This window comes from Neomonachus schauinslandi, chromosome 7, assembly GCF_002201575.2.
Source record: "Neomonachus schauinslandi chromosome 7, ASM220157v2, whole genome shotgun sequence".
Classification (NCBI taxonomy): Eukaryota; Metazoa; Chordata; class Mammalia; order Carnivora; family Phocidae; genus Neomonachus; species Neomonachus schauinslandi.
This window is the reverse complement of record NC_058409.1, coordinates 16,563,904-16,579,533: the sequence shown is the minus strand read 5'-3', so window position 1 is coordinate 16,579,533 and position 15,630 is coordinate 16,563,904.

Sequence of the window (15,630 nt, the reverse complement as noted above, 5' to 3'; positions counted from 1 at the left end):
CCTTGATGGAAGATTACTGAATACCTTTACTGTGAGTCTCCTAGCATGGAGTAAGAGGCCTCCACTCACTTGCATGATGCATTGTAAGGCTCCAGTGAGTCACATCTATGTATATTCTGTCTCTCCATCAGATTGAAAATTCCACTGAGTCTGAGCCTGATGGTTCTTTCCAATAATGTCTTTCCAATAATGCAGTTCAATACTATGCTACCCAGCACTGTACTGATTACCTTATAAATGCAAAGCCATGTGGGTCTGACTCATTGTATTTGTATATGGTATACTAATGTGTTCCTGTCGGATTTCTCTTTCTGGGCACACAAGAAATCACAGTGAGTACTGAGCTGAACCCAAATTATAAAAACAAATAAAAGCCATACTTAGATAATTCTGCACGTTACCTTCCCACAGAAGCTTCTATGCACCAATACCACTTACGCTAAAACTAATACAATATCACAGGATACCAGCCTAATGCCAAGCTTTAAGGCACATGCCTATGACACAATATTGAATTAAATATGGCATCAAACAATCTCTTTTATCTGTAAAATTTTCCAAAAAGTATTGAGTCAACTTAAAGCGGCAACAATAACTGAAGACAGATTTTTCGTGAGCTCTCTTGACCTTTCTTCTAATTTCTGACTCTGGAGGTAGTTCAACAAGTTCCTTGAGATCCTGGAATTCTCAGGGGGCATGAATGGGTTGATGCCCTATAGGCAGGTCTGTGAAGATTTTGAGAGGAGAAAATTACCACATGGCCTCCAAAGAACCAAGGCCATGAAGATTTACTTTTATGCTTCCCTCTGTAAATTTTCCCCAGCCTCTGCCTATATTGAATTACACTGTGACCTATTTCTCCCAAGTTGACATATGTTTGTATACAGCCCGAAGGGAAAGCAGCAGGTCCCGACATGAGTTTAAGTCTCTGAAGGCAGAGATTCAAGGTAAGTCAGTCTGACTATAACGTTACCTGTTGGCACTGCAATAAATTTGGAGATCAATTACCTTTAAAATGTCACTGTTCCCATGCTTGCATTCAGACTTAGACAATCCTCTCATTTATAGATTGATTGCAAAACAATTCGGATTCTAAAATTTGTAAGGGAGGATGGGGAGGAGGAAGAGTGTACTAGAAAAAGGAAGTGGGGGGATTTTTAAAATTTGGCCTCTGAAAGTTATAAATCTTAAAAGCTCATTTTAAATCCTAGCTACAACTAATCATCTTTATTTAATGCTCCTATTAAAAATGAATGTGATACAACTGCAAACATGTTAAGATTAACACAGATCCTTAGGACAGCAAAAAAACAGTCACAGTTTTCTGGTTTACAATGAAATAAAGATGCTTCAAAAAAATTTTTAAGGAAAAAGTGTCACTTGGCACCAACCATTTATTCATTATCCATCTGTCATCACGGTACTTACTATTTTTCAAGCAACCCAAATTCCTTTGTACATTTTACATTTCTTTTCCTGAAAGGTCATTGACAGTGTAGATGGTAAGTCGATACAATCATAAAACCATAAAGTGAACAGATAGCATCTAACATACCACTTACCAGCCAAGGCCCAGTGCTATTTGGAATCCCTCAGACCCAATGTCGCTCAGAGAAATTCTGGTTCATTTGAATAAGATTCAGTGCATAATCAGGCTGGAAAGACAGAGGAATCAGACTAAACAGAAGTGTGAGATCAGGTCACAAACTGGAGAAACCTGTACTTATCAAACAAAAAGTTCAAAGGCCATGTTTTGGATGCACTGTATTTTATAGGAGAATATTCAAAAAAGGCTAGGGTTCTACTTTACAGCTGAGGGCTGTTTCAAGGGTCTCTTTCCCTAGATGATTCAAAATAACAGTTGAGGTATTGAAGCTCTCCACCTCTCAGTAAGACAGTAAAGTTAACAAATAGGTTTATAAATAATACAGCCCAGAGAACATTTCTAAAACCTCCTTCCCATCCTCCCTACAAAACCCTCAACTTATACCCTGAGGGATAAGGAGCAACATTTCTCATGTTGTTACCAGAAACAAATACTAGATGCAAAATAATATGCTTCTTGAATACCAAGTCTACCTCTCCATATATGGAATTCGCTCTGGAAACATGATGTAGCAAAAAATGAGTAAGGACTTTGGCATCAGAAAAATATGGGGTTTTTTTGCTTTTCAGCTTCCTATTCTTCAACCAATTATTTACTTTCATGAAGCCTCAGTTTCGTCATCTGTAAAATGGAGCAGTAACACCTCCCTTACAACAGTTGAGGCTCCAATGAGAGGTCCACACAGTAAAGCACATTGACAGTACACGAGGTTGCTCAGCAGGGCTACTTCTTCCTCTCGTTTTCCTTTTCTGTGATTCTGTCTTTCCACAACATGGTGCCTTTCTTCATACCAAGGACACTGGCACTGTGTGCCAAGTGGGAAAGTTTCACAAATATTAGGCAGCATCACAGAGTACTAAACTGATGAACTATAAATTACCAAAGAGATGAACAAATAATCCACTTGATGAGGACTCAAGACTTTGAGATCAAATTAACATTTATCTGTTCCAACTAGGGGCGCCTGGGTGGCTCAGTCAGTTAAGCATCTGCCTTCGGCTCAGGTCATGATCTTGGGGTCCTGGGATCGAGCCCCGCATTGGGCTCCCTGCTCCACGAGAATCCTGCTTCTCCCTCTCCCACTCCCCCCACTGTCCCCTCTCTCACTCTGTCTCTCTCTGTCAAATAAATAAAATCTTAAAAAAAATCTTTATCTCTTCTAATGAGGTAACTAAGTGGATAAATTGTTGGGGGATGTTGAAAGAAAAGAAATTGCTATTAAACAACTATGATTTTGATCAAATGAGCTAAGCCTCTGTGATTTTTGCTTTATGATTTATGCGAAAATGTACGTGTCAGTGAATTGCTGCTAGGCTCCTTAATGTTCCATTTTGGGGATCCTTTCTCAAGTGGTCCTTCTTTATAAAACCCCGATTTTAGCTTGCTGCTTAGAACAAAGTATCAAAATGACAGTTAAAATATTGAAACTCTCCCTTTATTGGGAAGGTAACAAATACCACCGATGAATTCATAAATAATACAAACCAGAAAACATTTCTGTAAATCTCTTCCTCTCCCTGTTCCCACTGAATCATCAACTGCCTTCCCCGAGGCATTTGAAAGAGTGACCAGGGTATTAAAAATAAAAGTGTAGCAAGGTAAGCAAAAAAGAGACAGCTGATTGCCCTAAAAAAAAAAAAAAAAAACTAGGTGTCAGCACTGACCAAAATATGTATCCCAATGAGCACACAAAAAAGGAAACTTTTGCAGGGTTCTTGGCTATATAAATACTGAAAGAAAGGAGAGAGAGAGCAAGAATTAACCAATCACATCCCCCTCGTTAAAAGCCATTTGGCGCGGGAAAGACGAGTCACTGCCAAAAGAGCAAATAAGACCTTTTCAGGCCCGGCACCCAGAGTCTCTCTGACACAAGGGGCCACAGCATGATCCTTCAAATGATGTGCTTCCTGCCTAGGAAATGAGATGGATGGCCATACCCGACTGAGTGTAACAGTGGTACAATGGCAGCCTCTGAAGGCTGCTTTATTTGGTAATTGTTTGGGAATAGGTCTCTATACTAGCTACATAATTTCTCACAGGGATGCTATATCATCTGAGGGCTTCAAGTTCTATTCACCTGGAAAATGTAATCTACAATGAGAGGGGGAAAAAAGTGTACAACAGCATGACCATGAGTCTCTGCAAGGCGAAAATTCCAGCAGTAAAAAACCGCACACTGATTTAAGCGCTCCTGTCAACATTTGCTTCCTGGGGGCCCCGAGGACCAATACACTCTTGCAGGGAAGCAAATTTGGGTCTTATAGACAGACAAACCTCCTAGAACTGATTATTCAGTCAAGTCCCCAGGAACTCAACCCATTTCATATTTTTCAATTTGAAAGAATGGTACTACTTATCTAGAAACCTCCTTTCTCCCAGAAATATAATCCATCAACAAAAATAGCACATCAGCAAAAAAGAAAAAAAAAAAGGGAGAATTAAATGTCTGCCTATTTACCATTTTCTTTTCAGTGTCCTACACATTGATATATGGCTAATATCCAGCCGTCCATCTAAAACAAGATCATTACTTGGTGGGACCATTCTTACCAGGTGCAGTGAATGGACTCAGTAAAATATTGCTGAGTTGGGATCTCAGATTTTACCAATTCTGAGAACGAGCTTCACAACAGAGTTTATCCCTGGACAGTTTGTATTTAGGAAATGGATCTAAGACAAATGCACTAAAAGAGCTGGATATAAAAATTCAAGTTGTTCAGATGGGCTTTCACTCTGATATCCAAGTTCTGATACACAGGTTAATTTAAAATGTTCACCATGCCTTTTGATATTCTCACCTAGAATTCATCAGTTGTTTTAATGTTATAAATTGTCCTTATACTCTTAGCCAATGACTCAGACCACGCTACAAGAAGAAGGAGCCTTAAATGCACTGTCACTCTTTAAATCTGACATATATACCTACCCTATCAATTTCTACAAACATTTAAAAATTTGAAGCAGAAAAAAGAAAAAAAACAAAAATTAAAAACTACACATACAAATTGAAGTGAAAGGAAGCTGATTAATCATAGAACTCTGGTCTGGGTCACAAAAAAGTTGATAGAGCCCAAATGAAAGATTCAGTAGACTGAAATAAGTTTCTACTTCATTTCACTTCACATACTCTGTTCCCTTTAGGATCCAGACACCGTCCTAGCCCCACGGATATATATTTGAATAACTCCTTACTTTCAAAAACCTCTCAGTTTACTAAGAGAGAGGAGATAAAATACAAACTTTTGCAAACTCATAAGAAGAGTATTAAGAGACGACCATCTGAGTAGTTAAGGATGGAGACAGGCGGGCGGGGGGTGGAGCGGGAACCTGACTCTTATTCCCAAGGACACTGGAAGGGTACAAAGACTTAACCAAGGTTCAAGCACAGAGGAACGCACACTTCTCATGTCATAAGGTAAGTAAAGATTCTGCCTCAGAAAAGGGATAAGGGGATCAAATGACATCATTTGTAGTAATGGATGAACAAATATCTCATTGTTGATTTAAAACCTGTGACCACAGTAACGTGATCAGATTGCCTGGGAATAGGATAGGAGCTCAGGATTCTGCACCACCCCCATCCACCCTTTTCTACTAGGCCCCTTGAAACAGGCGCATCATCAGGCTTGGCCAAAGCACAGTGAGGTGACTTCTTTTATGCCACAAGGCACATGATGGGATGTGCACCTATGTGCACCCAGGGGAATCAGAGAGATTCCATTGGCCAACCCAAAATGTCATTTAGACTATCATGCTACAGAGATCAGACTCTAGCTTCTTGTGGTGCTAATTTCTCGGACATCATGGCAGTGATCTCACTGGGTAGAAATGTTTGATTAAAGCAACTCTTTCCAACTGAAGTCTTCATTTAAGTTACTTACAACAAAACTCCTTGATTTTCCTCAATGAACTGCATTGTGTGAACCCATCACTGTTTTTTCTTTCTCCCTACAATTTTATACCAACCAAGGAAGCCCTCATCAAATCATGAGCAATACAGAGTAAACTCAAGAAAACTCCAATTTTAGATCTGAATGAAGTCCCACAGGAAAATATCTATGGTGATTTCCTATAAGATTATGACTGCTGTATGGAGCATACTCACCATCCTATACTTCCCTCCCTGTCTGCCAACCATCCCCTTTCCAGGACACCATTGTAATAATATACTCAATTATGATCCCTAAAAAAAGAAACAGGAAGTGGGGATAAAAGTCACTTGATATACCCAACCAAATTTCACCATTTACCCTCTCCCATTCACATCTGGATATTATCACTAAGATCTATTTCTAAAGGCCCATGGTAATGGACCCTGTGACATCCATTACTGAAATGAAACAATTTTTTCCTTTTCACAAGAAAAGATGGGGTTGGTGTGGGTTTTGTTCTCATATAACGTATCATAAGGTATCTGTGAACTTTCAGAGACATGAGCTGCCTCTCAGAAAGAAAAGAACAATGAACACCCTTAAACCTCCTGATTAAAATCCCCTTGCTTAGAAATCATGCTTATTCATGTTCTATACCAGAAACAGTGTTCATGCTTTGATTCATTCATTAATAAAATTAAATAGCTACTATGTACCAGGCACTGTCCCGGATGCTTAGGGTAGACCAGTGAACAAAACAGACCAAGATCTCTGCCAGTAAAGATCTCACATTCTAGCAAAAACACTCTGGGTTTAGGACAGAAGTGACATTACAAAGAAAAGAAATGATAATACCATCAATAACTAGTGTTGGAACCATTATTCACCCACCTGAAATAAAACAAAATTAGATCCCTACCTCACACTGGACATAAAAACAATAACAAACTTTCAGACTACAATGTAAAATATATTCTTTGTAGGAACTTAAAGTAGGAAAAATGTCTTAAACAGGAGACAAAGCAAAATCCATATTGTTCTAATTAATTATATAGTAATTCAAAGCTTCTGCAAAAAAAAAAAAAAAACAGCAGCAACAAAAATCAAGCCACAGGTTGGAAGAATGCATATACATAATCAGGAAAGAATCTGTATCCTGAATACATAGAGCATTCCTACAAATCAATGGGAAACAAAGATTAAAAGCCTACTTTTTAAAATGGGAAAACAACATGTGCAGTATAGTCATAAAAGAGAAAATCAGAGGGGCCAATAAACTTATGAAAAAGTGATCAATCCCTAAAGTTACAGGGAAAATGCAAATAAAGCAGCAAGGAGATGATATTTTACACCCATTAAATTGGCAGACATTTTTTTTTAAGATTTTACTTATTTAAGAGAGAGAATGAGAGGGAGAGAGCATGAACAGGGGAGGGAGAGAGGGAGAAGCAGACTCCCCACTCAGCAGGGAGCCCGATGCGGGGCTTGATATGGGGCTCGATCCCAGGACCTCAACATCATGACCTGAGCCGAAGACAGACACTTAACTGACTGAGCCACCCAGGTGTCCCAAATAGGCAAACATTTTAATGTCAGACAATACCAAGCATGGATGAAGATATAGAGCAATAGGATTTCTCAGTTACTACTAAGGAGAGAGGAGATTGGTAAAGATATATTTTGGAGAAATGTGGTAACATCTAGGAAACAGCTTTCTTGGGTGCTCAAGGAGACCTGCGTAAGAATGTTCGTCCATTCGCACCACTGTGTATTCTGAGCAAAACTTGAGAAACAAATTAAATGCCCCATGAGCAGGAAACTACAGAGATTATACCATATTCAGCAATGCAAACCTGCAGCTGTTAAAATGAATAAACTGGGGCCACATTTAATTAACATGGAGAGTCCTCAGAAACACAATAGTCAAAGAAAATGAACTGCAGAAGGAAACACAGAGTATGATAACATATCCTTTCAAAATCTACAAAAAAGAGCTAAACATTTATAGAGGTTTAGATTTGTATAAAAGTATTTGTAAAAGGGGCATCTGGGTGGTTCTGTTGGTTAAGCCTCTGACTCTTGATTTTGGCTCAGGTCATGATCTCAGGGTCCTGAGATCAAGCCCTGCATGGGCTCTGCGCTTGACATGGAGTCTGCTTAAGATTCTCTCTCTCCCTCTCCATCTGCCCCTCCCCCCAAAAAAGTATTTCTGAAAACCATTAACATGAAAGACATTAAATTCATAGTGGTGGTTATTTCTGGAATGGAAGCCAAGGAATAAAGTTAGGGAGCAGCATACTGCTGTTCTCAATTCTAATTGCAATGTCTTGTTTCTTTAAAAATATCTCAAGTGAAGATCACAAAAATCTTAAGATTTAATAAATCTGATTGGTAGATACGTACATGCTCCCAACTCTAGCCTGTACTTGTCTATACTTGTCTACAGATGTGAAATATTTCCTAATAACATTACTGGTTTTTAAAGAGGAGGGAAAATGAAATAAAATTAGATGAAATTTGTTCCTTTTGTCCCTGAAATAAGGCAAAAAAACAAAAAAAACAAACAAAAATGAGACCATGGGCTCACACTGTCCGTTCGGAAATAAAACAAATTAAAAGAATTGGGCCATGGTCTTTCTACTGTCCTCTTCCCCCTGCCCTCCCTCTCAAAGTATCACATTCACCTGCTTGTCCCTGCAGTGACTGGCCTTTTCTAGTGACCTGTCAGCCCAAGGACTGTTTGGACTATGGAGAAGCCCTCCTTCAGGAAGAGTGTGGAAGAAGACAGGAAATGGTCTGCTAATACTCAACCTTGCAATTAGTAGGAAATATGAATCTCATTGAGCATTCTGTCTTTCAGTATTTTTTCAATTCCTACCTTGTTGAATTAGAAAAGTAAAGAAAGAGGAGCCCTTGGGTGGCTCAGTTGGTTAAGTGTCTGACTTTGGCTCAGTTCATGATCCCAGGGTCCTGGGATTGAGCCCCACCTCCCACTCCTCAGGGAGTTGACTTCTCCTTCTCCCTCTTGTTCTGCCCCTCCCCCCACTCGTACTCTGTTTCTCTCTCAAATAAATAAAGTCTTTAAAAAAAAAAAAAGAAACATATCATGATCTTGGCTTGAGAGAATAAACATGGTGATCATTTTTGGCAGGCCGTGGAATAGAAACACAAAATAATAAGAGTAAATCATTGCTCTCCCATCTTCTTCCTTCCAGACATGTTTTTCACCCCTACTTAAAGTGTTTTTTCTACAATGGTTTTTTCCATTCACTTTAATTTCTATAGCTAATAAGTTCATGTGTCATCTTGTCTTAAGCACTTTACACCACTTCCTTTGAAAAATGATCCCACTCTTACAAAGGTGAGGAATTTAGCACAATCTTATTTTCCACACTAGGCTGATCTTGGCCAAAATAACTTAGGATTTAAACACAAATTACTGTTTTATTACATTTTTATATTATATATAGTATCTTTCAAGGATAATTTTTAATGCTCAAGAATTATGTAGACAGTTCTATATGTTTAACTTGTATCAATGAATAATATAGTCTTTTTTTACAGACTTCCTCAATTTTTACTTCTTTATTTTTGACTTTTGATCATTAGAAGCTGTGCTTTCCAAACTTCAATGTATGAATCACCTAGGGATCTTGTTAAAATGCAGATTCTAATTTTGGCAGGTCTTGGGAGGGGTGTGATATTCTGCATTACTAACAAGCTCCCAGGTGATGCTGATGCATCACTTTTGATCAGCAAGGAGCTCAAGTAAATTTTTCAGCGATACATAAGTAGTGTGTTTTTTGCATCTTTGCATATTTGAGAATGTCTTTCTATTGTTTATACATGTGAATAACATATTCACTAACAACAGTATACTTGAAGCACAGATTTTTTTCACACATCTGTTTGGTAGATGCTCTATTATCTTTCAGTGTTCTGCATTGCAGGGAATACTGAGGCTCACCTTACTTGAGCCCTTTGAAAGACAGGACTTTTTTCCTGCCTGGAAGCTTGCAAGAGGTTTTCTTATTCACAAGAATTCAAAATTTTGCCATAATGAATCTAGATGTGTTGTTACTTTCATTTCATTTGGTGAAGACCACAGTGAGCATTTTTAATTTGAAAATTTTTCAAGCTTATGAAAAAAGTTTTCTTCATCCCTGATTAAGACATGTGCCCTATATTTTTTATATTTATTTATCAATTTATCAATTCTTATTTTCCTTAAGTTGGATCATCTCCTTTATTCTTCATACCTATTGATTTCATTGTTGGAGATTTTAATACCTTACTTTTAATAATTAATAGAACTAGACAGAAAGCCAGTAAGACACAACCTGAACAGTATCAACCAATTGATGTAACCAATTTTTATACAATGCAGTGCCATACATTCTTACAATAAAATATGTTACAACATTGAAAATGAAAATGAAAGATGTATGGCTATACTTGCCAACATCAATGAAGGAGCTTCACTATAAAACTATTTTCATAAAAATAAGCAAAACTAAATAATATGTTAAGGACTATATATATATATACACACATATATATATATACTGTAGACATATACACTATATAGAGAGTATATTTTACTATAAATTTACAGTAAATTTACTATATGTATATTATAGTATGTAGTAAATTTACTACATATAGAATAGTATGTTTATATATGTATACATGTATATATGTATATACATTTATATATATCATAAATGTAAGGAAAAACAAACAAAAAAGGAATACAACACAATTCAGTTATACTATCTACTTCTGGGAGAAATGAATACACAGTATATTTAAGTTCTTAAATGTTCTACTCCTTAAAATAGATAATAGGTTTTTTATTTTTTTTTTAAGATTTTTTAATTTATTTATTTGACAGAGAGAGAGAGAGCGAGAGCAGGAGCACAAGCAGGGGGAGTGGGAGAGGGAGAAGCAGGCTTCCCGCAGAGCAGGATGCGGGGCTCCATCCGAGGACCCTGGGATCATGACCCGAAAGGCAGACGCTTAATGACTGAGCCACCCAGGTGCCCCTAGATTTGTTATGTTTATTTCATTACTATCATAACCACATTCAAATGTTAAAAATGTCAATCATGGGGCGCCTGGGTGGCTCAGTCGTTAAGCGTCTGCCTTCAGCTCAGGTCATGATCCCAGGGTCCTGGGATCGAGCCCCCCATCAGGGTCCCTGCTCAGCGGGAAGCCTGCTTCTCCCTCTCCCACTCCCCCTGCTTGTGTTCCTGCTCTCACTATCTCTCTCTCTGTCACATAAATAAATTAAAAAATCTTTTAAAAATGCCAATCACAGAATCAAATCCTACTAAGATAAGTGAAAATAAAACTCAGAAAACAGTGGATGGGATGATGGCATGGGAACCTCTATAAATCTGCTTCTGCATAAAAGCAGTGAAAACCCTAGCACAAGCTGTCAAAATTAACTTTTCAGAATACAAAAATTGAATCAAAGGCTTGCAACTATCCCAGGAATATTCACGAAATATTCAAGAAATATTGCAAAATCACAGTAAGATTTTCAGGAATTTTAACTTGACTTACTCCCATCCTCTTTCCTATGCAAAGAAACCGAGAAGTATGGCCAATACACAGGGAACATAACAGTGGTCAGAAACTGATCTGAAGGGATCCTAAAATTAGACTTACTCAATAAAACTTTTAAATTAGCTAGTATAAGTATATTCAAAAAAATAAAGAAAACCATATATAAAGAATTAAGGGGCCAAGAGAATGAGAAGACAAACCATAGACAGGGAGGAAATATTTACAAAAAGCATAGCTGATAAAAGGCTGTTATCAAAAAAAAAAAAAACTGTTATCCAAAATATATATGAGGAACATTTAAAAGTCAACAATAAAAACAGGGACAATCCAAATGAAAAATCAGCTAAAGATCTAAATAGCTATCTTACCAAAGAAGGTATACAGATGGCAAATAAACAAATGAAAAGATGATCAACATCATAGGTCATTAGGGAATTGTAAATGAAAACCACAGTGAGATAGCACTACGCACTTAATAGCGTGGTAGAAATCCAGAACGCTAATAACACCAGATGCTGGCAAGAATGTAGAGCAACGGGAACTCTTATTCATCTGCTGGTGGGAAAGTGAAATGGTACAACCACCCTGGGAAAAACAGCTTGGGAGTTTCTTACAGAATTAAGCACACTCTTACAATATTATCCCGCAGTCACACTCCTTGTTTTAACCCAGATGAGTTGAAAACTTACTGCACACAAAAACCTGCTTTTTTAAAATATATGTTTATAGCAGCCTTAGTCATAATTCCTAAAACTTGGGAGCAACTAAGATGTCCTTCAGTAGGTGAAGCAATAAATAAACTGTGGTAAATCCAGAAAATGGAGTATTATTCAACACTAAAAACAAATGAGCTACCAAGGCACTAAAAAACAGGGATGACTCTTAAATGCCCATTACTAAGTGAAAGAAGACAATCTGAGAAAACTGCATGCTATATGATTCCAACAATGTGACATTCTGGAAAAGATAAAACTGTGGAAACAATAGAAGGATCACTGGTTACCAGGGGTATAGAGGGGAAAGGGATGAAGAGGTGCAACCGAGGGGATTTTAGGCCAGGGAAACTGTATGTGATACTACAATGGTGAATACATGTCAAAATATAAATTTGTCAAAATCCTTAGAATGTATAACACCAAGAGTGAAACCTAATGTAAAGTGTGCTTTTGGGTGATAATGATGTGTCAGTGTTGGTCCATTGAGTCTACACTCTGGTGCAGGATGTTGATGGTGGAGAAGATTGTTTGCTGGGAGAGGGAGGGAGCATATGACTCTATACATTCTGCTCAATTTTGCTGTGAAACTAAAACTGCTCCAAAAATTAAGTCCCTGTATAAGACAAACAAAAAAGAACTAAAGGAAAGAAAGACAACAAAGTCTCACAGAAAAGCATATAGCAATAGAGGATTAGGCATTATAAAAAAAGAATCACATAGAAAATCTGGAGTTGAAAAGTACAATAACTGAAATGAAAAATTCACTAGGGGGAGTCAAGAGCAGATTTTAGGTAGCAGATTTAGAAGACGGAATCAGCAAGCTTTATCCAGTCTGAGGAACAGGAAATAAAAAGAATGAAGAAAAATGAACGGAGCCACAAAGAGGGGAAACAACCAAGCATACTAACATATGCCTAATGGGAGTCTCAGATGGAGAGAAAAGAGAAAAAGGGGCAGAAAGAATATATGAAGAAATGATGGTTAAAATATCCCAAATTTTATGAAAATTTTCATCTACAACCCAAGAAGTTCAATGAATTCCAAGGAGAAAAACCTCAAGAATATCCACAGCTAGAAACATCATAATTAAATCATTGAAAGACAAAAACAAAGAGAACATCTTGAAAGCAGCAAAAGATAGACAATTCAGGATATACAAGTGATCCTCAATAAGATTAACAGCAAATTTCTCATCCAAAACCAGAGAGGCCTCAAAACAGTCCACTGACATAATCAACCTGCTGAAAGAAACAGATGGTCCACCAAGAATTCTATATCCAGAAACATGACCCTTCAGAAGTGAAGGAGAAATTAACACATTCCCAAGTAAATAAACACTGAGAGAATTCATCACTAACAGACCTGACTTACAAGAAACACTGAAGGGATTCCTTGGTTAAAGGAAAGAACACAGGAGAGTAACTTGTATCCACATAAAGAAATAAAGAGCACTGGTAAAGATAATTACATCGGTGAACATCAGAAGTATAAATACATTTTTGTAACATCTTTCTTCTCCTATGTGATTTATAAGACAACTTCATAAAGCAATACCTATAAAAATGGCAACTGGCTTACAATTTGTGAAAGTGTGATTTGTTTGACGAGAATGGCACAAAGGATGGGGGGCCAGAATGAAATTATGTGAAAGTAAAGTTTGTGTTCTACTGAAGTTAAGCTGGTACTCATGGAAACTAAATTGTTCTGAGTTAGATGTTAATTTTAATCCCAGAGCAATCACTAAGAAATAACTTAAAAATATACATATATTTTTAATATATGTATATTTTTGGTAGAACAGATTTTTAAAAAAATATGATCCAACCATATAAAACACACTTTAAACTCAGAGACAAAAAAAAATTGAAAGTAAAAGAGTAGAAAACAATACCATGCAAGCAGGAATCAAAAGAGAATGAGAATGGCTATAACAACATCATATACAATATACTTTAAGACAAAAATTGTTCATAAATTATCTTAGTTTCACCAGTAAGGGAATCAAAGCAGAGAGAAGTTATCTAATTGGTCCAAGATCACAGAACATATAAGTGAGATATAGGGAATGAAATTGAGGAAGTCTAGCATCCAGAGACAGGATGAACTTAGAGGAAAAGATGCAATTCTTGGCTTCTGAATTTCAAAATGAACGTTTAAAATTCATACTGTATATACCAGGACTTGGCAAACCTTGGCCCCTGGCCTGTTTTTGTAAGACCCATGAGCTAAGAATAATTCTTAAATTTTTAAACGGTAAAAAAAAATGTGAAGAATGTTTCATGACACATGAACGTCGTATTAAACCATTGTCAGTTCTCTACATTTTGTCAGAATCAAAACTGAATATTCTCATGTCATATCATACAGCAGTTCCATGGTTTAGTAGAGATGAAATTTCATTTCCATTTTTTTAATTTAAATTCAAGTTAGTTAACCTATAGTGTATTATTAATTTCAGGGTAGAATTTAGTGTTTCATCAGTGCTCAGTGCTCATTACATCACGTGCCCTCTTTAATGCCCATCATCCAGTTACCCCATCCCCCACCCCTCTCCCCTCCAGCAACACTCAGTTTGTTTCCTAGAGTTAGGAGTCTCTTATGGTTTGTCTCCCTCTCTGTTTCTATCCTATTTTATTTTTCTTTCCCTTCCCCTACATTCATCTGTTTTGTTTCTTAAATTCCACATATGAGTGAAATCATATGGTATTTGTCTTTCTCTGACTTATTTTGCTTAGCATAATACCCTCTAGTTACATCCACATCATTGCTAAAGGCAAGATTTCATTCTTTCTGGGCGCCCGGGTGGCTCAGTCGTTAAGCGTCTGCCTTCGGCTCAGGTCATGATCCCAGGGTCCTGGGATCGAGTCCCGCATCGGGCTCCCTGCTCAGCGGGAAGCCTGCTTCTCCCTCTCCCACTCCCCCTGCTTGTGTTCCCTCTCTCGCTGTGTCCCTCTCTGTCAAATAAATAAATAAATAAAATCTTAAAAAAAAAAAAAGATTTCATTCTTTCTGATGGCTGAGTAGGATTCTGTTGTATATATATACCATCTCTTCTTTGTCCATTTACTGGTCAGTAGACATCTGGGTTCTTCCCATAGTTTGGCTATTGTGGACATTTCTGCTATAAACACTGGGATGCATGTGCCCCTTCAGATCACTATTTTTGTATCCTTTGGATAAATACCTAGTAGTGCAATTGCCGGGTCATAGGGTAGGTTCCATTTTCAACTTTTTGAAGAACCTCCCTACTCTCTTCCAGAGTGGCTGCACCAGCTTGCATTCCCCTCAGCAGTGTAAGAGGGCTCCCCTTCCTCGCACCCTCACCAACATCTGTTGTTTCCTGAGTTGTTAATGTTAGCCATTCTGCCCCCTGTGAGGTGGTATCTCATTGAGGTTTTGATTTGGATTTCTCTGATGATGAGTGATGTTGAGCATTTTTTCATGTGTCTGTTAGCCATTTGGATGGCTTCTTTGGAGAAATGTCATTTCTATTTTTGGAGTTCAAGGCCAAGACTGAAACTTTTCTGAATGACAAGAACTACCTCCAACCAGGATTATCCAACACTGAATGGCTTTTGAAATTAGTTTTGCTGAAGACTCTATAATGTTTTTACAGGTAAAAGCTTTCCCTCAGGTCTTTAGCTCTGGCCGTGACAACGTAGATGGTACTGGACTAACCCTCCCATGGAACATAGTCATAGAAGCAGGATGACATAATTTAAAATTGTTTGAAGGCATTATAGGCAGAATGAAGGCTCCATTTAAGGGGCTTTGCTTTCCTTAAGAAAAGGAAAACACAGGAAATGAACTCTACGCTCACTTTGGCTTTTTTTCCTAAGACCATTCAATTTACAGAGGTGAGGAA